General features: G+C 47.9%; 1 long non-coding RNA gene across 2 annotated transcripts in view; it reads right to left on the reverse strand.

Annotated features, from left to right (window-relative positions):
* Nucleotides 1-25,854, reverse strand: part of LOC127468767 (uncharacterized) — a 43,419-nt gene extending 17,565 nt beyond the window's left edge. Inside the window, exons 1-3 of one of the 2 annotated variants that reach the window (XR_007903671.1) lie at nucleotides 25,648-25,854; nucleotides 25,041-25,114; nucleotides 20,734-24,390 (exon numbers count right to left, since the gene is read on the reverse strand). This is a non-coding gene — a long non-coding RNA (uncharacterized LOC127468767). Of the gene's footprint in view, nucleotides 1-19,928; nucleotides 24,391-25,040; nucleotides 25,115-25,647 lie in introns of those variants that run through there. The other variant, XR_007903670.1, reaches the window with a different exon arrangement.
* Between the last annotated feature and the right edge of the window lie 331 nt (nucleotides 25,855-26,185).

Below are 26,185 nucleotides of genomic sequence, written 5' to 3' on the forward strand. Positions count from 1 at the left end.
GCTTTATTATCACCTGAGCCTTCCCACTGCTTCTCAAGTGAGACCTGAGGCACATAATCCTGACAACGAATTAACAAGTTTATCTTGGTTGATTGACCCAGACTTTGGAGCCATAGGAGAAAGAACAAGGTCTTGAAGTTCAGCAGAGCTCAGTGCCAGGTATCACTCCTCAGTGACAGCCCAGAACTCAGCAGGAGCAGTTTGACTTTCCCTATCCAAAGTCCTGTCACCGGCAGCCTGTGCAAACCATGCAAATGCTGCAATTAGTATCAGAGATAAACCAGATCCATTAGTAGATGGAAGGGGAACTCAATCTGTTTTACAAATGGAAATGAAGTAGCAGCCTCAATTATAGGATTTTTAAAAACATGCAATTTAGCAAAATGTTGATTTCCTTTTCCGTTTACTTCGTTCTTTGTCTTTCAGATACTTCAGCTCAAGTAGCAGGCAGTATATTAACCGACCAGATTTTGGCAATGTATTTAATAATCAAGCTCAAATAAGTGCTCTTAGGAAATAATTTTATTTACAGTTCAGCTGGGAAGAATATTAAAGCTTGAGTATTTGGCTAAAATTATTATCCTACAATAATATACTCTGAAGGCATTTGGGCCATAGATGACTTGTACTGGTGAGTCAGAGTACAGCATTTGACCTTTCCAAAAATTCATCATCTATTTGGGACACAGGGCAGGATTTGCCCTCCAGCTTCCCCCAGGCAGGGCAGGCAGTCACCACCACAACAGCTTTAGTACCTCCTTCCCCCCTCCTGCACCCTGAGCCTGGGGCTCAGCAACCAGGGAGGTTCTGGGGTTCAGGAAGCAACTGAATCACCACACAGCCACCAGACTCCCTCCTCCATACAGTTGCTTTATGTGTAGATATATTTTACCACATATTCTGCAGCAAGGCTGAAGTTTGGGAACACTGCATGAAGATATTTCAGCGTGTACATGCCTGTATAACAACTTCTTTTTTTTTAATTGGTCCAGCCCACGTTACTGTTTAAATAATTGAAGGTGCTCGGCATTAAACATATTTTGCCATGCTTTCCCCATGGCACCTTTCCCACTCCAAACTGTTTGGAATCTGAACAGAGACTAAGCATTAACTAATTAAATTTCTCAAAACAAAGGTTAATTAGTGTGTTTATTTTGGATTATGTATGTATTGAATTATTAAACACTATATGGCACCATAAAAAAAAAATAAGAAAGAAAGAAAAAAAGGCAGCCTGAAAGGAGGAAACATTCCTAAGCCCAGGGAACAGCTTCTCTGGCTGCCTTGCAGCTACATTAACCATTTGTTCACAACTCCAGCATGTGCTTAAAAAAAGCAGGGCCTCTTTTTATGGCTAAAAGCAAAAGCCCCACCCCTAGTCCAAAAGGAAGGTCCAGCAGTCTTGAGCTGTGACTTTAGTAGATTCGTGTCATTTTAGGACAATGGGTTAGGGGAGCTGCAGAGATCCCCTATTTGGCTCAGGGTAATGTTATACTGGACACCTCATCCAACACGCACACGCTCCTCTTACAGTCCTGTTTGCTGTGCCAGACACAGCAGCCACAGAGGACAGGAGGTCCTTCCCAGGGCCCCTTGGACAGCAGCATTCCTCTTCTCCCTTCAACCCGCCCCCCCTTTCCCTTTTGGTCCCAAGGTGGAAAGTTTGCAACATGCAGCCTGTCTTCCAAATACTGAATTATACAATTATCTGTTTGCAGGCCAAGATCATGACTGGAGTCCAAGAGCCAGACCACACTAAAAGAAACAAGCTGGTGGAGATTCATCCAGATTCCAGTTTTCACCTATATGTTGGCCTTATAACAGTAGCACCAATCACACAGGATATATGGATAAACCACTGGCAACACAGGAGAGGTAGGAAGATACAAGCTAATACCAGTCACACTGTAATTACCTGACAGTGTGCAAACACACCTACCTGCCCTAAGAGGCACACAGGGCACTATTTTCAAAGCACAAAGGAATCTGAAAAGCTTGCTTGCCTTCTCAAGCTTATTATGTAAAGCAACACTTCATACATGCCTGGCCTACAGCAACAGGAACAGTGTCACATTTATCTACTTTAGCATTTCCAGCATGGTGGGTTTGTGATTCATTCTGTCTGAAGAGTCTTTTGACAGCTGACATGAGCACCTTTCTTCATCTCCAGAATAAGTCTCTGTATTTCAGCTTTCCATGCATTTTCTGTACAGACAGGAGTCCTGAGTCAATAACAAAACATCTCTTCTTTCAAAGCATCCTCCACTGCTTCCGTGAGCAGTAAGCAGTGTGATAGCCCAAACAGCAAACAAAAAGCAAACTCACAGGCACCCCCTCAGATGAGAGATGATCCCTGAGTTGTGGTTATCCAGAGCCCAAGCAACACCTATAGGAGTTTGCCTCCTTCTGCCCACATAAGTATAACATAAATTCCAATATAATATTGGAGATGCAGCTTCTGAGGACTCTGTCAGATGAGCTCTGCTGACACCTGAAAGAGGGCTGAAGAGGACAGTTCATTGAGGATAGGCAAAAATGGGTCAGTTCCTGCTTTATCACCTTGTGATTGCTGGAGCTCTATCAGGAGGCACAATCAGAGCTGCAGCTGACACCTTCAGAGGAGCCATAAGTGGCTTCAGCTGCTTGTTCTCATTCTTATGTCCTATTCCCATCCCTTGAGGTCAGGATTCCTCCTCAATCCTGAATCTCTGCTAGATTGCCAGTTATCTGTCACCAGACTTTTTTTCAGATTAATTACCTGATTAGGGGACCAAGGTGGATAAACTCATTTTACAGCCATTGCTTATGCAGGAATGCAAATAAAGTTGCCTCTCTGGGTTTTTTTCCTCCCCTCTACTTAACATTTTTTCAAATGCATTTTTATCAAGGAAATTCTTTCTGCAGATCTAGGAAGGCAAACCTAATTAAAGTCACTTTCTTGAGGGACCTGATACAAACACTTGCTTTAAAGAAGCAAGTTGTTAAAGCCAAAACTCCTTTCTTTTTTAAAGTCAAATATTTTTCTTCTGCTGTAGAAGAGAAAATATATCTTTGAATGACAGATATCTCAGAAATCTACTTTTATTTCCTTTTTCTCCTTTCCTGACGATCTTAGGTTTCGCATTCATATCCTTTGGGAAAATTGCCTGGGAAACTTTTCTGATGGCACGTTGAAGGTCATCTACAGTAAATGTGGTACAATGTGAACCCAGATCTCAGGCTTTGCAAATGTTCATTATGTAAATTACAGGAGCTGTGAAGATGGAAATGAGGCGTACAGATGCTGTTGTGCACGAAAAAGCAGAGGGGAACCTTCAGATTTCCCTTCACTACAGAGGCGGGTGGTGTCTGCAGGCACTCTCCTTCCTCACTGCAGTATTTCCAGCATGAAAAGGTCTCAGATTCTCTGTGGCTGTTGGTTTAGAATTGACTGGCTCCATGGTCCTCCCTGTAGGTCAAGTACTGGGATAGATCTTCCAGTTCATGACACATCTGGGGAGAATCACGGGCCAAACGCAGCTGCAACCTGGATGAGAGGAAATGAGGAGAGTGCCTGTGCAGGGCAATTGTGAATGCCTGTCCACAACCCTTATTTCTGGGATTAGTCTTTGTGACTTCCTTAGCCAGGACTAGACCCGAGGAGGAATGTATTTGCATTGTGAATTGTAGTGCAGAGACGCACAAGTGCGGGAGATAAAGATTCAGTGCTTCATTTCGTGCATCCTTGGGCACATCACTTGGAGGCCAGATTTTGAAAGATGTTAGAGATCAAAGGATGAAGAAAGATAACCACCTTCGTTTTCAGAGGTTTATTCCTGGGCATATGTTTCCTGCACATTTCAATAGGAAATAAGCACCTTTATGCTTTTTAAAAAAATATTACTAAATGCCTTTGAGGAGCTGGTTTCATCATGAGGAGCCAACATACATTTAAATGGTAGAACTTAAATTTCACATTGTTTCAGTTTCCCACCTGAAAATAAAAGTGTGAATCCCCCTTTCTTTGATTTCTCCTAGGTCTTGCTCAGGTTCAAAGCACAATTCTCTAAACAATAAATACCATTAAAGACACTCCACGCCTGATTTTAAGCAGCAATCAGTGCTCAGCTGCTAATGGGAGCTACTGGTGTTTGGCCCTATTGAAACTCAGCTGCACTGCCTCAAGTTCAGTTCCTCAAAAATGAAGAAATTAAAAACTTGAGGCTGCTTTTGGTATTTCTGGCTTAAAAGCTCATGAGGGAAGCTGGGATGCAGACATATTGATGATGGGGTGGAAGGACAGTGCCGAGTCAGGTGCTCTCCCATCAGGAGACTGGCACTACCCAGAGCAGATCGAATGGGTGAGAAGGGCTGAGCCTTCCCCCCAGCAACCTCCTTATAGATCTGCTCTGACCTGCAGCAGAAAAAGCAAGAAAAAAAGGAGAGGAGAAGTAAGACAACACTGGAAGGGAAATTCCAACTCCCTGACCTTGGGACAACCTCGCCCTGCACATTAACAGAGCAACAAAGAGAGAAAAAATGATGAAATTGCCTCAAAATGAAAAAAGAAACGACAACAAAAAAGAGTTGTTGAGTCATCCAACAGTGTTCACATCAAGATATTTTCTTAGCAACTGTGCTAAAAGAGTGAATGTAACACATTCTGGTTTGGCTCTTCCTTCAGCAGTGAGATTGATTTGAATTCACACATGGAGATCTGGTTTACAACAAGGTTCTCCAGCCCTTTCCTTTCTTTCATTGTTTCCATCACGTATCTTGGATAGAAAATTTGCTTTTGTGAAAAAACCCACGCCAGACAGCCGTGGGGCAGACCATGCCCCACCACGCACATCTTTTCTTCGAGAGGTTTTTTTTGTCTGAAAGGCCATTTTGAGAAGCAGGAAGGTTTTGCCCTTGATTCCACCGAGCCCCTGCACCACCGGCCATGCTGGGTGTGGGGAGACTTGCTGCAGGAGGAACTTGTCCTCCACCAGCCCTGGGTTTCGCAACACACTTAGGAAACATCTTGCACTGGACTTGATTTATGCAGAAATGTTGGCTAATCTCTTTTATGTAATCACAGATAGCTGTTTCTAAAGGCTAAGTCCTCAAAATGGAAGGAATGAATTAAAAGAGACAGATGGGGTTTGGCTGGCTCCACGTTCCCATCACAGCCTCAGAAATGGCCCATTAGTTCGTGACAATTTAAGCAGGGGTTCAACCACACCAGCAGGAACACTCAGGCTGTTTGCTGTGCAGCCCAGTTTCACAGTCTGATCCTGCTCACACCAAAGCCACTGGAATCACTCCAGGGTTATTCCATTGAAATGCGATCAAAGTCCAGTCAAAAGTCGCAGAAGACTGAGTTTTTGTTTACCCCAGATCCCCTTGCTTGGCACCACTGCAGGCTCTGGGAGCTAACAGCAAACCATTCCCATGCAGAGCTGGCTGCCTTTGGTCACACAGAATGACTCAGGGAAGGCAAAAGCTCTGAAGTTCCTCCTGCAGCATCTCTGAGTTCATACCCCAGGTTTGAGAGCTGACCTGAGCTCAGTGACCCACTCGGCCAACGTGGCTACAAGTTGCTCCTGTCCACAGCCACAACGGCATCTTGAGGGAATGATATTCCCAGCACATCTGGATGCCCGTGATGCACAGACCTGTCAATCAAACAGGCATTTGGGGGTGGGCAGAGTGTGAACAAGCCTGGTGAGAGACTCAGAATCCTGGGAAAAAAGAAGATACAGCATCTGCTCAGCCATCCCACCTTCCCTGCTTAGAAATAACGATGCCTCTTGTTTTAGGAATGGAGCCATTGCCTGGCTCACATACACTGACGGAAGACCCTCCTTGTTACTTTTGCTCCCTGGAAAAATACTGCTGAATAGGGCTGCATTTAAATTCTGTTCCTTCACCAAAGGAAGGGGTGAAGCTACTTCAGTCCCAAAAGTCTTAGAGAATTGTTTCCCAGTTTATGTAAACTGAGCACCAGCTCTCTCAAAAAAGGAAAGATTTATGCTGGGCAAACATTTCCAAGGAGCCAATATTTCCCCGTTACTTACTCGTGGCTTGTGAATACAAACCTCATACAGCTGGTACCTTCGCTAATGATCCCATTACAATATGCATTGAGCTGATACTCTGTGATATCTCATTGAGGTATTCATCCATGTCAGAAAGGATTTGTCCATAAAAACATCTCCTCTCATACCATCATAGAATGCTGCATTCATTCCTCCTTCCTCTGTCATCTGATGCTGCCTAATCCCACTCACTGACATCAATCACGGGGGGAAAATAAGACAATTAATTGGCAATTAATTAAATTATAAACTGTAAGGAAGAGCAGAATATTTGTAAACCTTAATAGCCTTATTAACATGCACATTACAAGCCAGTTGCACAATCTTGCAGCTAAGGGTATCTTTGCACATCCGTGACATCACACAGAGGGTTCACCTCAGAGGGCTGCCCAGCCAGCCTGGAGCAAGGACAGTACAGGTAGTTTACACCTCCTTTCCTGCAGAAAGCTGGAGTGAAGGATCAACAGAGCACTTGGGGAGCTGCAGCATCCCACCAGCTGTGGCTCCTGCAGTGCCCATTCTGCTTTCAGGCCAGAAGGGTATGGGGATGGTGATTCGCCACAAATTTTCTGCACAAAACAGGCGTCTCAAGGTGTGTGGAGGCAACAGAAAGCTCTACCAGTCCCTGGGCTCTTTGGATGAGTATACTGACTTGCAGCAACTCAGAAGCCTGAAGTGACAGCCACCCAGTCCAGGGCTCTCTCTGGGATGGACCTGACCAGCAGGACTAGTGAGCCTTGGCTCCTTCCTGTGGTCCTAGCTCAGCCAGGTGGGCTTTTCTGCTACAAGGGCACACGTGTGTTGGGATAGGGCCTGAAAACCCACTGGTGACAGTAACAACGGGTTATTGTTATATAACACACAGGCAATGTGGTTTTGGTTAAAGCGGTTTCCTGCGGGACTAAAGGAAACTAAGCGGGAAGCAAACAACGGCTCGGGTCAGGCACCTCCTGCAACGTCACAGCTGCTGTTGCAGGGCAGTGGCAGAGGCTCCATCACTGAGGAACTGAGCTCAAAGCTTAATGCATCCAATAACAGTGCCAGGCCTCTGTTTAAATGTCACAAGAGAGGAGAAAAAACCTGACCCAGCCCAAGCAACCCATGAGTGAGAGCATGAAGCCACAGCCAGCCCCAGATGAAGTACCAGGACATGCAGTGCAATGGTCATGTTGCCACAGTATCACTGCATGGTCCTCAGGTCCCCTGGGAATAACCTTCACACAAAACCCTCAAGGTACTTGCTCTTTTTGTACTATTTCTATACTGTTTCTGTCCTGGAAAGGTGACTGAATCAGTCCATCCAATATACACTAAGCCCTTGACTTTTTCCTAGTCAATTTGTTCCAAAAGAAGTACCATGTGAAGCAGGAGAGTGACCTACTAAAGCAGGGAAATTAGAGTGTAGAAGATGGATTGATCTGTAAATCAGGTTTGCCTCCAAGAGCAGATATAGCCCAACCAGGCTCTGCCATCTGCCCTCTCTCCAATCAGCCACATCCCAAACCTCAGCTGTGTTAACTCTGGTTCCAGTCCAGTGTTATTTCTGTAACACGTGAACTGGGATGACATGCACCCAGCCCGTTCGTTTATTTGTGGAGCGTGGACCGCTGACTGATGGCCAAGTGCTAATAAAAGCAGTGTTCCCTCTCCTGTGCCATTCCACGTTGGATACCAGCGGCAGGCTGGACCTCTGGGCACACGGCGCTCGCTGTGAGCAGCCGGGGGTCGTCAATGAGCAGCAGCTTCAGGTTTTCATTCTTAATTTTGATGGATCTGCAATGCCCCACTGTTTTCCCTCCCCGTTCAGCTCTATATTTAGGCAGGGATTCTGTATTTTTCGGCGAGGTTGGTAGCTAACGCTGCTCTGCTGTTGGTACGCCTGTCTCCCTTGTCAATGCGCGGCTGTTTTTGGGATGCATGAGGCAGTCAGATGTGACAGAAGCTGAGAGGTTTCTTTCACAGCTAGGAAGGGAGAGGAGGGAGCCAAGCATTTCCATATCCACCCTAGGAGCGCCGGTCCCTGGGGAAGGCTGGAATCTGGTGCCGACTGGCGCTGGGAACACCCACGTTCAGCTAACCTGACTGCAGCGTTCACTACAGGGTAACTGGCTCTGAGGAGGCGTTATAGCAAGAAAAAAATAAATTAATCAAACAAGATGGGACATCAGACATTTTAAAAATAACCCAGGGTGAAGATCCAAGAAGCTGTGATGACCAGGGGGCCAGATCCAGATTCCCTCAGCCCAGCTCAGGTCCAGGGTAGTACTGACCTCAGTGGAGCCAGCCTCCTGGGCTGGCACTGAGGCCAGTGAGATCAGAATCTGGCCCAAATCACTTGGCCTCCCGCTGCACCCCATGTTGTAACTATCCATGATGTTGACACATTCAACTTGCCACTCGTTTGTGGGACTAATTACACATTCGCATTTGTCTGCGCTCGCTCGGCTCCTAGCAACTGCAGTCACAGTCCTAATTAAAATAATAGACTGAGATTGGTAACATTACTGATTTAACAGGAAATTAGAAGAGTTACGTTCACAGAGTTTAGGTAATTGACACCAACAGCGCTTTCCTTGTAACGTGCGCTCTGTGATTGATTTCGTTCCCCAGTCAGACCTAAAAGCAGCCTGGGAGCACATCCCACCATCAGATTACAGTGCAGGGGAATTAAATGGCTATTACACCACTGCCTGCTCTAGAGCTGGGCTCGAGCAGGGCTTTGAGCTTCCAAACCAAACATTAGCCCTAGAATTATAAGCCTAATGCAAAACAAAACACGTTCAGCAAAACATGCTCAGTTCCCTTTGTAAAGAGAGTCCCTGCACGGCGCCCATTCGAGCACTCCTGCCTGGGGAGGGGGCTACAAGCAGCAAAGGTGCAGCTCCTGCACCCCTACATGCCTCAAATACCAACTGCCTTAAAACAGGGCATGGACTGAAGGTACTGCAGGTTCCCATGGGCATATGGAAAGGCCCCTGACCCTGACCACTGACCCTGCAATGCACAGGGACACTCTGGGCACACAGTGGTGGAGCTCAGAGCGGATGGCAATGAGGAATGTTCAAGGCGTGCAAAATTTCGTGGCCATGCTGAAGGGAGAAGGTTTTGCTGTACTAAACCTGCAGCTCGCTCCACACAAAAAAAGTCCTGTGTTGGGATAACATTGCAAGGCAGCAAGTTTCCCCTTCTTATGGAAGGGGAATTAGATTTCTGGAGATGGCCCTGCTCACTCTTATGGTGGTGTCAGTCAAAACGGCTTCATATGAGCCTCAGAAAGATGAATCAGTGACTCTGTTGAAGCAACTTCTGACTCAACAGTCTTCTCAAATGGTCTGGGTTGGAAGGAACCTTAAAGCTCACGCAGTTCCAACCCCCCTGCCATGGGGTTTCACGTATGTTATTCATTTAATAAATTGTGACATTTTCGACAAAACAGGCTGTAGTAATGGAGTAATTGCCTCGGAAATGAGGTGGACTCTCTTGGTGTCAGTAGTTGCAGCTGGGTCTGGTATCTTGTGCTATCACCTCTCTCCGCCACAGCCTGGGCCCACAAGGGCAGATGGGTTTCTGACCTCCTGAATGTCACATCTCCTTCAACACCCTCCAGTTACAGGGTTGAGTTCTCCAGGAAGTTCCCTACACTGTGCTGGGCTGGGTAGTTTCTGAAGGTCAGTCCTAAAAAATGAGGAGAGTGAGAGTGGACAGTGCAGGCGGATCTCAGAGGTGAGGATTGGGTGGGTGTCCAAAGGGGTTTACACCACTGTGATGAAGTGTGACATCTTATTAGCTCCACCCCCATGGCAGAGCACCTGCAACACATTTTGGGTGACTCAAAAACATTCACTGGGGTCAACCAACGACTTCCTGAGTAATGCCACACAAGACACTGAATAATAGCCCTTATTTACCAAGAACTATCATTTTTATCTGTACATCTGTAGATTGAGACACCTTTTCTGGAAGCGTACATAAGTCTGCTCCTGAAGAAATGCATTGCCTGTAAATTATTGTGAAAACATTCTATGAAATGCCAAAAATTGCATCAAGTTGCAAGACTATTAGTCAATAATCACCTGCTCCTGTGGGCTCCTTTCTAGTTGCGGACTCGGAAATGTGCTGGAAGAACAAAGTACACATGGTCTGGACTTTCTTATCTGATATTAATCCCAGCACAACAGGGCTATAAAATGTTTTCATGAACATATATGTCTTCTGCAGAGAGCTTCATGGGGTAATACTGCTGAGAGAGCCGCAATGTAGGAAATACCCATCCACGGTTTATAAATCCTATCCATCTTGGCATGTCTTGGGGAGTATTATCAGGGCCCTGGAGAGCTACTGCAAATGCTACTCTTGCAGCCTGCATGGATAATTGTTTATAAAAGTCTTCCTTCCCTTCTGCTGTGCCTGGGAACGATTATATCCAGAAGGCATTTGTTGTGTCCGTCTTGTTTGGCTCCAGCAGCTCCCAGAGGTATCACACACGGGATGCTCCAATAAAGCCCTTACCTTCCTGTTGGGCATGGACAAGAGGATTCAGCTACATTGCAGACATTTTTCCCTGTGCTTTATCCAGCTTTCAGGTGGCAAATGACAGCCTGTGCTTTAATCCCCCACGTGTGCACTGAAATGAACACCGGGACATTTGCTTCTGGAGCGTTTCCGTATCTCACAGTTTAAACCTCTCTGCTATTAGCAGATATTTGATCCCATAAATATTGGCCATGTGCTCACAATGGATGCACACAGTTTGCATCAAGCCAGCCTAAAACTTAAGTGCCATCATCTCCTCCCTCTGTCCCTCATTTTGCCACCCATTAAACCACACCAATGGAGCAAATTACCCCCAGTGCAAGCAACTCCCACTGCCACAAGGGCAGGGACCTGCATCCAGTCCTGCCCACCTGGAGTCCATGGGGAAGCTCTGGGTGATCCAACCAGCACAAGGAATTTATATCCTATGGGTCTGGGTCACAGCCTCAGCACTGTGATCCCCCCATGCTCTCAGCTCCCATCACCAGCCGTGGAGTGCTGGTGGAAATAGGACAAATACTGGAAGTGACCGAGTGCTACAGGCAGAGACTGATTCTTGCTTAATCCTTTGCTGTCATAGAATCATGGAATGTCCTGAGCTGGAAAGGACGCAAAAGGATCATCAGCTCCAACTCCTGGCCCTGCACAGGACAACCCCAGAAATCACACCATGTGCCTGAGAGCGTTGTCCAAACGCTTCTTGATCTAAGCTGAGGAGGGAAACGTGTCCCACACCCAGCAGAACCTTCCCATCCCTCTCTCCCAGATAAGGAATGCAACTCTCCATCTCAAGAAGGTTCCAAGTATGAGTTTCCAGCTCTGAGTTTAAGGCAGTGCATGGCAAGAGGGAGCTGGGAAAACACACTGAGGCACCACTGCAGAGCAGGACACACAGCACCCCAGCTGCCTCACGCTACCATAAATCCTAAGCCTCATGGCACAGTCAAGCTGGAAACACATGAAAAAGCTTAAAGTGGCTTGTTTGAACACTGAAGAAGTAGGTGATAGATTCTGTTTGATCAGGAATGAGAGACAGCACCGGCACAGTGCAACAGGCCAGGAGAGTGGGAACGTGGCAGGAGCGTGTGTGGGGATACAGTGGGGTGTGCGAGGGTGACATGGTCAGTGGGATGGGCAAGGGACGACTGTCCCTGTCTCTGCACCCGGGATGGAGCAGGGCAGGCTTGGACCTGTCACGGTGAGAGAAAGTCTGTGGCAACAATTGGGAAAACACCGATGGCCAGGGCAGGAGCTGGGCAGAGGAAGCTGTGGGAAGGCCATCCCAAAACACCGTGCGTGCCTTGGACACGGCACCGGGTGGGACTGGGTCATCCCCGGGGCACCGCCTGGAGCGGTGACACCAGCCAAGGGTCCTGCTTTGCCAGCTGCAGCAGGCACTGAGGAGCAGGGATAGGGATGGGGATGAGGGCTAAGAATGGCAATGGGGAACGGGGATGGCAGTGGGGATGCAATAGGGATGGGAATGGGAAATCGGGGTGGGGACTAGGATGCACATGAGGCTGAAGATGAGAATGGGGATGGGGTCGCCCCACGGCCTGCAGACACCGCTGTTCCGCTCAGCGCTACCCTCTCCCGAGGGCAGATGACGGCCCAGCTTCGCCCCCCCGCCCGCCTCCCGCTCCGGCGGGGCCGCCCCGGGCCCCGAACCCGCGGCCCCCGGGCCCTCCCGCCGCCATTTCGCGGCGCCGCCGGGCGCGGCCCCACCTGCCGCCTGCCCCTCCCCCGCCGCCGCCGCGGCCCGCGCGCCCATTTGCGCCTGGCCGGGCGCCGCGCGCGGCCTCCCCGCCCCTCCCCCCGGCGCTCAGTCATTCAGCCGGGCACGGGCAGGAGCGCGCTGTGACGTCACCGCCGGCGCGCGGGCACCGCGCGGGGCTGCCGCGAGGGGGGGGGCGGGGCCGCGCCCCTGGGGGGGGACGGGGGAGACCCCGCGGGAAAAGGGCTGAGGGGAAATGGCGGCAAAGGGGGAGCGGGGGGAGAAGTGGCTGAGGGGAGACCCCTGAGGAGAAGTGGCTGAGGGGAGACCCCCGAGGAGAAATGGCCTAGGGGAGACCCCTGAGGAGAAATAGCTCAGGGGAGACCCCCGAGGAGAAATGGCTGAGAGAAGATCTTCGGAGGGGGGGGGAGGGCTGAGGGGAGATCCTCAGGGAGAAATGTCTGAGGGAACACTCCCGAGGCTCAGGGAAGAGACCCCCGAGGAGAAGTGGCTGAGGGGAGATCCCGGGGGAAGTGTTGAGGAGGGGCCACTGAGGGGAAACCCCTGAGAGGGGGCGCTGAGGGTCACTGTGCCCATCCAGGGGGGTCTGTACCTTCCTCTCCTGCGGCCCCAGGTGGTCACAGCCCTCTGCCAGAGCCTTCCTCCACTCCACCGTTTAAACACCATCCTCCACCTCCATCCTTCCTGCAGAATGAGGCAGGGAAGGAGGCAGGAGCCCACTGGCACGGGAGCGGGTGGCAGGCTGTGTCACCTGCAGCCCCTCACTGAGGGGCCCTGGGCCGGCCACAACCCCCAACAGTCTGAATAAAGCCATGAGATACCGTCCTGAGACTGATGGAGGGACCTCAAGGCTGAAATCTCAACAACATCAATAATTTTTTTCTAAATACACGGTCCATATTGAGATTCGCATTGTCTGCACTGCCCAAGCCCGGAGAGGGAGGGGAGGGCGATAAAAGGCATCATCAGGCTTTGCCTTCCCGTTCCTATGCCAAAGACAGAGAATATTATAAATTTAATAGATCTTCTTCATAATTCATAGCTTGCTTGTGGAAAAAAAAATCATAATAGCTTGGTGTGATATGTCAGGCATCTATAATTCATGGCGCTGAGATCACACAGCCACCATACAGTGGGAGTTCACAGAGTGAGATGTTTGTAATTAATCTGTGAAAAGAGAAACAAAGGCAATAAACTAGGAAGGACAGTAAATGAGGGACAGATCCTTCCATCCGCACTGACGTGGGATAGAACACGACCACAAAACATGAATAATCCCTGGTTAAAATCAGTAAAATTAGCCAAGAAAAGGCTAGGAAATATACAGTAAATGGTAAGTTTATCACTGGCTGGTTCCTTACAGCACGGGTAGACATGGGCTGTGCGGCCCATGGGTAGCAACGTGCTAAAAGCAGGAGAGTGGCCTGTGCTTAAGCTGAACTTGGGTCAAAGTACAGGAGACAAGAGCTCTTGGGTCAGGTCTCGAGGCTGTGCAGGTGGTGTGAGGGAGCAGAGCACCGAGGCCCCTCAGTGGGAACCAGGGGACTCCCTCTGCCTTCCCCGTCCTGCAGGCTGGGAGATGCCGGCTCTGGGAAGGCTGAGAAACTTGTGATCCCCTTGGAGCGTTTGCATCAACCTCATTGACTCCAGCAGCACTGGGGCACGCGCTGAAGTGCTTTGCTGAACAGGGAAGTTTCTTGAAACAGAGCCCGAGCGAGGATTCAGACAATTTGTGCTGCTCACCAAGATTCGCTACAGCAGTGGAGCGAGCCGAAGTCGCTTCCTAATTGGAAACAGCGAGCTGGAGATCTCCAGAACCCCCTTCCTCTTGCTATTGTCTATTTTCATCCCGGTGAAGCTAAAGCTGGTAACTGTGATGTGACAGCTTAAAAACTCCCTGTGGTTTCTCACAATAGGCCAACCGTCTACGCTGGTTTTCAAACGACGCATGGAAATCTTGTAAGACTGCATGACCAATCAAGGAGGGGGAGAAATTAATTTCTTCCAAAGTGGAAGCTACAAGGAAAAATGAAAAAATAAATCCTTGTCCGTCTGGGAGTTTGTCTGTGGCTTTAATCAAAAAATACCAGTGCCAGGTCCATCAGGGAAAGCTGTGTGTCACAATTAAATTGTTTTAGTCTGAGCTAAAAAAGCCACAGGACAGAGGGATATCACGGTGAGACTCCAAGAGGAAGCCCAGGCCTCACTCCCAGGGAGACATGATAGTGCCAGTGCACGGATGCTGGAGGCCAGAGGCACTCATTGTTTTGTTTACTCATTCCTGACTCCCTCAAAAAATAATTGGTTTTCTTTTGTTGCTTGTTTGTTTGTTTGCTTGGCTCTTTGCATTCTTTCGATTCAATTTCTCCTGCAATATGGCCTTAATTTACATTGCAAGGATACATGTTTATTTATGCATTTATTTTGCTCTTTTTTTTTTTTTTTTAAATTCTAATCACTCCTAGGCTGCTATGAAAGGACATCGGCCATGTGGTGACAAGGAGGACCAGGAGGTGTATCCCAGATCTCCACTGCTTGTACAGCTTCTGTCCCAACCCCAACCCCAACTCCTGCATGATCTGGATAGTTGCTGTCTGGAGTATGTGTAGGGTGGTACCTGTAGGCTCCATATAGTGTAAGCAGTGGAATCCATTAAATTCTCCTCTTTAGAGCCTCCATGGCTTGTTGGTGCAATCCCAGCTGAGCTTGGGCTCTGCAGGTCTCAGCAATGCCCTCTGGTGACACAGCACCACTGGCAGCACACGGATCCTCCGCCAGCAGGGCCACCTTTGGTGGAAAACTCACCCAGGAGGGCACTTTTCCCACTGTATAGGCCCTCAGGGAACAGTAAATAGAAACTGGGAATTTATCAGGTTCTCCAGCTTCTCGCCTCAGCCTGCTAATCACTTTCTGCCACATGAGTCCCTGCAGAATCCTGGTGTTTTTCAGCATCTGGGAAATAGCTTAAGGGAATGGCTGAGCATCCGCTGCCTCCTGCTGAGGCTGTGAGCAGTCAGGAAAAGGGCCCCCGATCCACGGATTAAGTGCCCTGATGAGCTGATCTGGTTATGGCGCAGCAGGACATACTGGAATGAATGATTCTGACCTTAACTGGCTCTAACATCGCCATCCAAAAAGTGTGTGATTGTGCTAATCCGCCCCAAAGGAGCATTGCGAGGCCGGTTCATTGTTGTGGGTACGGCGCTGAGAGCTCCTGGCACAAAAGGCTTTGTGCAAGTGCAGAATATTTTCCCCCTTTTTTTTTTTATTGGCTTTGCCTAGGAGCCTCCCGTGGTGGAACAGAGCAGCCTGGTTACCTAACCCACATCCAGCCACGGGACCAGTGCTTACACTCCACTCTGCTGTTGTTTCTCCTGTGGCATTTGCGTGGTAATAGTCTGTGAGGGAAACGCTACAGAAATCCAGTTATAAAAGGAAGAGTGGACAGATGCGTAGAAGAAGACTGCCATGACAATCTTTCTTTGTGTCTACAGCCCAGCAAACACAACATAAGCTTGGATTGAATTACCCCAAAACATCATATGTGAGTTTGCCTGGGGTTTAATGCTTGGGATCCACAGTGCCTGCACAGATCATATCTAACAGTGGATGGCAAGGAGTGCAGAGCAGCAGATATGCTGCTCCAGTCCAAACCCAAGGAATCCCACTTACATCTGTCCACCTGGGCCTCACAGCACGTGCAGCCTTAAAATGTGCCTTTAAACCTTACTGAAAGGATTGATATTCCAGCCTTAGCCCTTAAACCCTTGGGGAAAGGCCAAACACTGGGCTACTGTCCCCTGACTGGGCTTTCTGGGACCTCTGGGGCTATGGTCCTCATCTTCATCCGCATCTTCTCCTCACCTCAATCCCAGTGGGAGGGGCACTGCCTCATGACTACTCCAAGACACACAGCAATGTGTCTTGGAAGTTTCGATATGAACTACAGAAGAAAATTCCCTTGGCCGCATCCAGGTGAGGGGAGGGACAACAGTGTCGAAAACCACCTTTTGAATGTTCACAATCCCCTTTAAAAATCAAGGAGACAGGCAGGCAGAGAAAGCTGATCTGGGTGTATAAATAACCAGTAAATGGCAGGGTGTTCACCCTTCCCACACTGCATTACCTAACATGTTGCATCGCCCGCTATGGCTCAAGATGGGGGAGCTGCCAGCAGAGCAGTGCCGTGCCTGATAACCAGAACAGCCCACGGGACTGGGAGCAGGCATCCATGCTCCAAACGTAAACAAGGCAGAGACACCTCCTCACTGCTTCCAATGCAGTCACCCCTCATCCCATCAGGGTGGAACAGCCCCCTGCCTGAGATTAGCCAGGCCAAATCAAGGAACAGCAGGCGTGTCAGAAGGGAGTTATGGAAACATAATACAGAAATGTATTATGTACAGAAAAAGCTTCCGCGTTTTCTCAGGAATCAGACATATAAAAACGGCAGGGATTCTCTCCCTTACCCAGGCAGCCAGGGCAGTGCTGGAAAGGCCATAGCAGAGGGCTGTAAGCCTTGGTTTGGCCTCATGTGGACACAGAGCCCACACCGGGGCTCCTGACACACATCTGCCCTCTGAGCTCAAAACCTCCCACAGTGCCTGCCTTCCCAGCGGGATGCTGAGGAAAGAGCCAGCAAATCACCGCAATCGATAACAGTCACAATGGCACCTTCCATCCAGGGGCCTCAAAGCACTTGGCAAAACCCAAACAACTACCACGACTCCCCTCTGCCTGCTGAGGCCAGAGAGCTGTGTTAGGGGGTGTAGGGGGTGAGCAAGACCCGAGATGGGAATGACACCTGTGTGGTGACGCAGCAGCAGACAGCAAACAGCACAGCAACCAGAGCCTCAGCAGCATCTGCTTATGATCACTGATCATTTCGAGCTGGCCTCTGTTTGCAAATCAGTTGCCAGGCTTTTGATGCTGTGAGTCTTTAAATAGAAATCAGATGAAGGCAGGCAGGTTTTTTATACCTGTCCCCTTCCTGCTTAGGACTCATATCCAAACTTCTCGGTTTAACCTTGTCTTTATGGTCTGCTGAAATCAAAACGCTCGTGCGAACAGCCTGAAACACTGGGGATTTTCAGCTCAGATCTGAACTTGAAGCTGTTCTCCCAGGCTGTGCAGCACTTGCTATTTTTAGCTCCATGTCAAAAAGTTGAAGCAGCACGTGGTAAGATGTTATGACTCTTAAAATTACTGTAAGAATGTTCCAGGGAATGGTACCAATTCATCAAAAGTAAGTTCGTTGCGTGAGATAACTCTGCGACCTTTGATGTTGTACTGAGTTGTCGGGTCACTGGCTATTAACGCTGCTGCAATTTGTTGAGCAATAACCCAGTGATTACGGAAAGGGAATAGCTATTAATATGGTAAAAGGCACACCTAAGTGAGGATGTTTACTCGTCTAGGCTGAGAGGGGGAGGGCTAGACACCCTTCAAGATGTTTCTGCAGCTCTTTTTTATGATACTAAAGATAAGGACCTGTTCTCCCTTCCCCCAAGACCAGCAGAGTGTTGCCGTTGGGAAACAATGTCCTGGCATTTGAAGTGAAGGATGTGAAAAGAGGCGTCTTTTTTGGCTGTAAAGCCAAGGTGATTTGCTCATAACACACAGGGGCTGCAGGATGACACTCAGAGGGGTCAGGTCTGATCTGTGCTTCCAAAACCCTCCCAGAAGTGTCCTGTAAGAAGTCAGTGATGATTTCATGCCCCAGGGTGATAGTGGCCCCAGGAAGTTCAGGGCAAGGGACCCATCTCTGTCTGTCACCTTGTCTTACCCTGCACAGAGATGTCTGTAAGCCTCACTTCCATGCTTGATTATCACCAGTGGGACCTCTGTGAGTCAGTTCAGCCTTGTGGTTGTGACGCTAGGATACCCCAAATTAGATTCCTGATGCTACTGAGATGAGTATGAGCATCTTGCACAGGAGGAAAGGGCAGGAAATTGTTCCCAGCAAGAAGACAAAAGAGAGGAAATTGCCCTATGAGGGATGGATGGGAAGAGGAATTTAGGGTCAGAAGCATTTTCCACAGCACTAAACAGAAGTGCACATCTCTGCAGTGAGGTTGTCATCCTCCCACACCCGGGGGTGGTGAGCAAAGGTAACCAGCCACATCCAGGTGGACTACACTTCATTATGCTTCATTTCTGCAGGAAGGTCTTCTGTTCCCCCTGTGAAAACCGCTGTGGTTAATAAGCCCCAAAGTCTGCAGAACAGATGACTTGCTCAGAGAAGCACTGCAAAACACAGAGATCTGGAAGAGGGGTTTTAGTGGCCCAACCTCACCAGTGATGGGAAGGAAACAGCCACAGCTCTTCCCAACAGAGGAAGAATGTTGGGATGGAATGCTGGAATGCTCAGGCATTCGCTGTTGTGTGTTGCTAATAAATCCCAGCAGTCTCGGGCTCGTTAGGAAGGTGTAGTGCTACTAAAAACTGTTATCAGCAGGGTGGGCTGATCTATAGTGCCACATGCAGTTACAGCTTAATAATAACAATAAGGAGGGTTCTCAGGCATTCCAGCACACTACACCCACATCACCCCGCCTTTGCTAAATTTGCTTCTGATTTACATTCACATGAGCAAGCTGAAAATCAGTCACCTCAATTTCAAAGAGGGAAAAAAGAAGAGGGCAGTTCCCAAAAATGGCCTGGGTTTGCCTCTGCCTGCTTTCAGAAGTGTCTATTTTGGAGCTCCCATGGTTAAGTGAGCTGTGAGTACAACTGTCCCCTCAACTTTGTTGGTAAATACTGAACTCCTGACATTCCGCCTGCTGAGTTTTGTGAAGTTCCGTTGGTGTAAAGCTCCTCAGTTTATTTTTTGCTATGTAATTGTTCAGGTTTCTGGGACTGTTCCCCGCAGGAACACCCTTCTGCTCTTAATTTCATCTCTCACAATACACTGCTCAGTTTCTTCAGCCCTTTGCTCGTAAGCACTTTCCTTCCAAGACGTTGAATCTCAGCCATATTCCTTGTGTTTAGTTCACAGGAGAGCTGAGTGCTCAGGGACTGCTCACAGCCAGGCTCTCAATTAGCTGTCCTCAGCTGTATTTTCCCCTGGTTTGGACATGTGCTCCTGAGAAACCCGCAGGGTTTGAGAGCCCGTGGTCCTGAGCGTTACAGCAAACACTGCGTGTGCTCGTCCCATCCACCTTGCAGGGCTTCACTCACCCTCTGGGACTGATGTGGGGAAACCAATTAAACATTTATAGCTCTGTAACCTGCTGGCATGTGTGTGGGGCAGCTTCCCACGTCTGACCTACACAGAGCGTGACTTGGCTGCATTTTGTCCGTCACCTTGGCGTGACCCACAGCCCACACACTCAGCAGCAGACCTGCCTGTGTCCCACACCAGTGGGATAAAGGCTTAGGGCAGAAGCCAGTGCTGCGTGGGCAGGCATTAGGCGACTTAGGGCTCTTGGCAGCCTGGAGTCAGCTCCATATGCTTCATCTTGCTGTGGAGACACCGCTTCAGATTCATGCCAGCATTAGTGAGCCCTGGTGCTTGGTGCCACTACAGGCAGCCTGTGCTTTGGTGCTCCTGAGAAGCCCATCCTGAGGGATGAGGGGCTCTCAAGCCTCATGAAGGATGGGTTGGGTGAACTGCAAGTTTCTCATGGAGTGCCTTATCCAAAGCTGCTGAATGGGGTGTTTCAGGGGAAGGCAAAGGGACAGTGGCCTGCCTGTGGGTTGGTTTTCCACCTCAAGATGCCTCTATTCTCCCCTGCTGGCGTTAGTGAGGAGAGCTCTTGGCCCCCAAGCAGCAGGTACAGCTGAAGCAGGAGATCTGGATGTGCTGGTAAACATTTTGAAGACAGAAAATAAATCCATCCATCTCTGTAAGAAATGCTGCCCCCAAGAGAAATTTCTGATCATAGGCAAGACTAAGTGCAAAGGCACCAGCAAATTCACCACTAACATTGATTATTTCATTATAAATTGCTCACTTGCTTTCTTACATTTGCTTCTGAACAGAAATGAAACATTGGCTACTGAAAATAACAGCAGCTAACACACAACCAAAAACCTGACTTGCATACAAAAACACTGGATTTTCCACAGGGGCTTTCCCACTCTTTAAGCTCCTTTAAACTTTAAAGTATGAGCTCCATTAAGATTATAAAAATGTACTGCCTTAGCTGCTGGATTTTTCACTGTGCTGAAAGGAAGGCAACTGCTCAGAGGCTGAGTGAGAAGAGTGATCTCAATATTAACAAACAGTCCTGTGCTGACACTGATGATTGATGGCAGATGAGGATGTAGATGGAGAAATCAGGGACTTTCCAAACTGTAAAATAGGGAAAAGAAACCAGTCTGCTTTACCAGGGCTGGAGCTACATAAGTCAGATGCCTCAGGATGTCCAGCAACGGTCTCCTCGGTGACACTGAAGTCACGGGTGGCCTCGTTCGTGTCTTGGAGTAGTTGTTTAGTGGAAAATGTTGTAAAGGATCATTTCACAAGAGTGTTTTGCACAAAGCACATGTCCCTTTATATACATGGCAATAGCTGGTGTTCAGACACCAGTAGAGATTATTTTCCTTCCTGAGGCTGAAAGGAGACTGGAGAAAGGCAGGTGGACACTGAGTGAGGGAAGTGAGAATAGAGAATGAAGAACAGAGGAGAGAAGCCACATTGGTCCTTGACCCTTGGAATTAAGGGGGCCTGGGCAGCTCTCATCTTGTGTCTGCTACCTGATGGCTACTACGGTGGCTGGAGGCCAGCAGAAGTCCTCAAGTGCCATTACACAAGGCCCAGGAGCATTAGGAGCAGGAGACAGGACTGGTCCTGGAAGAGCTGTAGAGCTCCTTGGCTTTCCACCAGGGGTGTGTGATCTTCTTCACCCTCCTGGAGTGAGTAGAGAGAAAGTTACGTAGTATATTTGAAGTTTTCTCAGTACTGAACTCATTGGACTCATTGGTTTCTTGGAGTCTTATCTGGTCTATAAGGGAAATTTCTCTATGACTCTGTAATTTTGCCCTTTAGTGCTTTTAATTTTTCTGCATCCTGAGCTGAAGATAACTGGAAGAAAAAAAGGTTGTGTAGGACTGTGACTAACAGCAATCTCTGCACTGAAGCTGAGCCAGGGCCACTCTAATGGTGCAGAAAAGACACTCCCTCCAAGTCAGGACATTTTCCTCTTTGCTGTCCCAGGCCCTCTTGCCCATGGATGAGCCATGCACAGTTGCTGACAGCATAACTGCTGTGGGGCTGGAATTACACCATCTCATTATAGTTGTGATCCATCTTCGGAAACACTGCCTACTGGATGCCATTAGAGGAATATTGCCCACAGTGGCATGCTCCGTGGTTCATTCCGACCTTTGATTTCCTGGGTGACATCAAATGATGGGAGTGTTTTTTTATGATCACCTATGTTTGTACAGGCAAGCACAAAGATGGGTAGGTAGATGGGAAAAACCTTGTGTCTCATTATGCAGAGAGAAGGAAAACAACTCCATGGAAAAAAAAGAAAGTAGGAGATAAAAAGGTAAATATTTCCTTTGTCCCTAAGGCACAGTCAAGAAAAGCCATCATCATTTTGCTCAGACAGTGGTATAACCTCATGTTTCCCACAAAACATATTTCCCTGGGATCAGTTTGCACATATCAGGTTTTGCCCATGAATACTCATGAGACACAAATCAGTCCCTTTAATCCATGATTAGTATGTCACCCCACGCTCTGCGGTTGCATCATGATTTGGTGTTATTGTTGAATGGCTGCTGTGCTATTTAATTGTTTTTTGCTTAGTGATCTGTTCGCTCTGCTAATATTTAATTCACTTTTCCCACCCCTCTTTCTACCCCCAAAAGGCCTAAAGAATAGGAAAACATCTTTCATTTTCTCAGGCTTCATGTGCTATTGTAAGAAAATACCTATTCATAATCTCCTGTAGGTGATAATGATGATATACAGTCATAATCCTGGAATTCTTAAGTGGTTGACAATGCTGCTTTATAGCTGAGAAAAGAAAAAAAAATTGACCTGATTTGAAATGTAGCAGGTTAGTATGCAGGTTAGTGTGCTTTTTTTGCCTTTTACAGTGGTTTGGATAATGAACAAATTGTCATCTCGACATCTCCTCTGCCACATTCTGAGCCGAAAGCTGCACGTGAGCCTGAGTGACAGCAAACCACACGCTGCCCGGTGCCTGCCTTGCTTTGCAGGGGTGAATTCATGAGGACAAATTACACCTTTGATTTATCCTTTAAACAAAAAGAAAGGAAAACAGTAACATTAATTGCGACGAGCTCTGGTTGCATTGCATTTTTTGTAGTGATCAATATTCTGGGCATTGTAAGCAGCAGCTTTACATAATAAAAAGCTGCATTATATAATGCTAGTTAAATTTAGAAATGGTTATTTTATTACCTTTAGCACACATAAAATAGAGAGTGATAGAGCTGCTCAGAGCCCAGGAGCTGTCTGAGGAAGCAGGGAGCAGCTGGGCCTGGCTGTGCACAGTGAAAATAATCCCTGGCAAAGCCAAAGCCACTCAGTGCTCTGGGTCAATGTCAAACATTTCGGGGGGTTGGGGGTGGCAGGGGCGGGCCCTGCTCTGGAACACGGCATGCTCAGGAGCAAAACATCCCTGCACAATAAAGATGGAAGATTTATTATGAAGGAATGAAATGTGCTACTTTTGTTCTCCCTGGTGTCCCCATAAAGCCTTTGTTTGACAGGCTCGGTCGGGCTCTGGGCAGCTACAGTCCCTTCCGTGAGGCTGCCGGCTGCTTTGAGTGCCTGCACACAGTTGTGTGCAGGCTATAGATCAATTATCTCCCTGCTAGGGATAAACAGTGTTTCCCTTTTTCCTCTTCAGTAGCATTCGCTGTTATCCCAGAGCATAGGAGCCCTTTCTTTCCCTTCCCGGCCACACACACGCACACACACACAGAGTTACTGGAGGGAGGGGAGTGGAAGAATTCAAGTTTGTTGCATTAATCTTCATAGCCTGGTCCTCTTGGAGCTTGCTGCTGCTAAGTTAGTGTTCGGCATGCTGCCCATTTGCAACAGGCTGGAAGGACCAACCCTTTTGTTACAGATAATTACAAGACATCTCAATCTAATAAACGCCCTGAAATGAGAGCCTCTGGAACTGGGAGTTTGGAAAAATACAGCTGAGGAAAGGTTGATGTTGTGAAATCTTTAGCTAAGCAGGAACAGTGTTGTTTGGCTGTTTCCTAATGCACAGGCAGCTCCAGGGTGGGAAACGACGGGACTTTAATTAGGACATCAGAGCTTAGATGTTCCTTCTGCTTGCTGTGGCTGGTACCCATTTATGGAGGGCTGGGACACTCTCAGAGGGCTGGAGCTGGAGCCAAACTGCAGATGGAGTTAAGTGCTCTCTGCGTTGCACTCTCCATTGCAATTAGAGGGCTCTGAATTAACAGTTAATCTAAAGCACGGGCAAACTTAAGTAAAGTTCAGCTCTAGGTCATAGTCCTACAAGGAGAGCCCATAGGTTCTTACTGGACTGAACCAAAATCCTGATTTAAAAGAGCATCCAGGGGCGCTTTTTTAAAAATATGGATTTGGGCCCATATCAGGAGTATCTCTACTAAATACATGCACTTGATTTTTGTCAGCTGCTGTTCACAGTTTTAGTATAAACAAGAATCCTGCCCAGCATCTGTTGTGCATGGAAGTTTCCAGACTACTAAGCAGCGCGTAGCCACTTCAGAGAAATCATTAGAAGTTATTTAGCTGAGCTGGTGTGAGACACAAAGAGTTAAAGCTAAATCCCATTTTAAAGTAAACTTTGCAAAAGCAGTGAATTTTCTCAAAGGCTGGCTGCTCTTGATTTGCAAGGATGTTCCTAGTCCTGATTTCAATTAAAGAGAAATCCTCAGGCATTTCTTCAGTTCTGCGGTGTCCTTTATTCCACATGGTTATATATTGAGTAATAAACAAAACAAACAAAGACTGTATTCTGCAATGAACTGCACAGGTCCCGTGCAATCCCAGGGAAATCAATAGGTCAGGGTCTGGCCTTGGATTGCCTCAGTATCAGTTGTCAATAATTCCCCCAGCTTCAGCAGAGTTTACATCTGTGTAAGTAAAAAATAAATGTGGAGATACAAATCTGTCTGTGTATTCCCTTAAAAAAAAAAAAAAAGAGGAAAAAAGTAATACTGAGAGAAATAAATAGGTAGCTGGCATTGCAAGCTCTGATTTATTTGCCAGCCCTCCTGAAAACACGAGAGTACATTTTAAAGAAAACATTAAGCCCAGCTTTGGGATCTCTTTCTTTGCTTTCTGTTGTTGCATCCCTGGCTCCCAGCTTTCCCTGCAGTTCACAAGGTCCAAGACCTTGTTTGTACAGTGGTGGCTGAGGCTCACACAATCGTGTAACTGGGTCTTTAAACAGTAGCGATGATGAGGATGATAATAATAAAAATTTAAAAAATATTGTTAACAATTTGGGGTTTTTTGCAAGTGCTGAATTACAGATTTCTTTCATCCTGCTTCTGGTAATATTTTAATAACGGTATGTTTTCCACCACAGCAGGCAGCACCAAGGAACACCAAGGTTGAGCTGGGCACTGGGGAAATGAGTTAGGTCTGTGTTTCCTCACATTTTCCTCCTGCCCCACGAGCTGCAGTGATTACCCTTGGCACTGGACAGGTCCTGCTGCTGCTCAGCACAGATGCTGAGCTCTTTGGGTGTGGATGCAGAGCAGCTTTCAAGGTTACACACCTGGGTTTACATCTTGCTCATGCCAGAAAGGTTCACATGGAATGTGTGCTGGAAGGGGGTGATTTGTGTTCCATCTGTTAATTAAAGCAAAGGAAAAGGAAGGTGAGACACGGGCCTTTGTCACCCTATAAGGTCAAAGGGACAAGACCCCCATGTGATTCCCTGTTCTGGGAGGGGAAGGAGGCAGAGTGGTGGTAAAAGCATCTCAGCAATGGCTCTGACTTCCTCACAGTCCCACTGCAACTCTGTGACAGAGTGGGCAGTGGAGTGGCCTCAAGGTGCCAGGGCTGTGGCACCGAGGGCAAACAGTCAGCCTTATGCCTCTGGCTTAACACTTCCCTGGAGTGAGAAAGTACTTAGATTGGAGACGTTTTAATGTCTCCCTCTATCCTGTTGTAGCTGAACCTTGTTTTGAAATAGATCAGATTTTCATTCCCATTTAAGCCAGCATAAATCAGGAGTTAATCTAGGCAAAGTCACCCAGCTCTACTGAAGCCTGTGGAAATGCACTCGCAGGAGATTGCAGTCAGGCCTTGTGCTCTCAGAAAACGCTCGCTGCGCTGGGAGAGCAAAACTGTGCTCTGGAGCCACAAATATCATTACCCACCTTTTGACATGGGCTCTTCAGCTCTCCTATCTTCTGGTTGAGCCTGGCCAGAGCTTGCCCCGTGTGTGTATGAGGCTCCATATGCCCTTTAATCCTCCCCACGTGCGTCTTCCCAAGTCTTCATTTGTATGCACACATTTAGTAATCACTCACTCTGGCCATAAAGCCTACAGGATTTTAAATTGAACTGAAGTCCCAAATGCTTTAAAAGAATTTATGTTGCATAATTGTACGGGTTTGCCTGAAAACAAACAATGATGTATGGCTAAAATACTCTCCTGGGGAGATGACTCAGATCCTTCCTTATGACTTAGACCTTGCTGGGCTGCTGATGGTGCAGCTTGTAATCTCTGCTCTAGATGCAGGGCAAGGGAAGGCAAACAAAGGAGCAATGCGTCGAGCAAGGGGCAGAAGATCAGAAAACATGAGTTATCTGGAGCTTTTGTGCAGACAGCACAGGACACACCTGTACCAGTGGTACTGGATCTGGGTGGGGGTGAGTTTCCCACCCCAGGGTGCCCTGCAGTGATGAGACTTC

Source organism: Manacus candei, unplaced genomic scaffold (assembly GCF_025592945.1).
Source record: "Manacus candei isolate 608988 ecotype Guabito, Panama unplaced genomic scaffold, ASM2559294v1 h1tg000015l, whole genome shotgun sequence".
Taxonomy (NCBI): Eukaryota; Metazoa; Chordata; class Aves; order Passeriformes; family Pipridae; genus Manacus; species Manacus candei.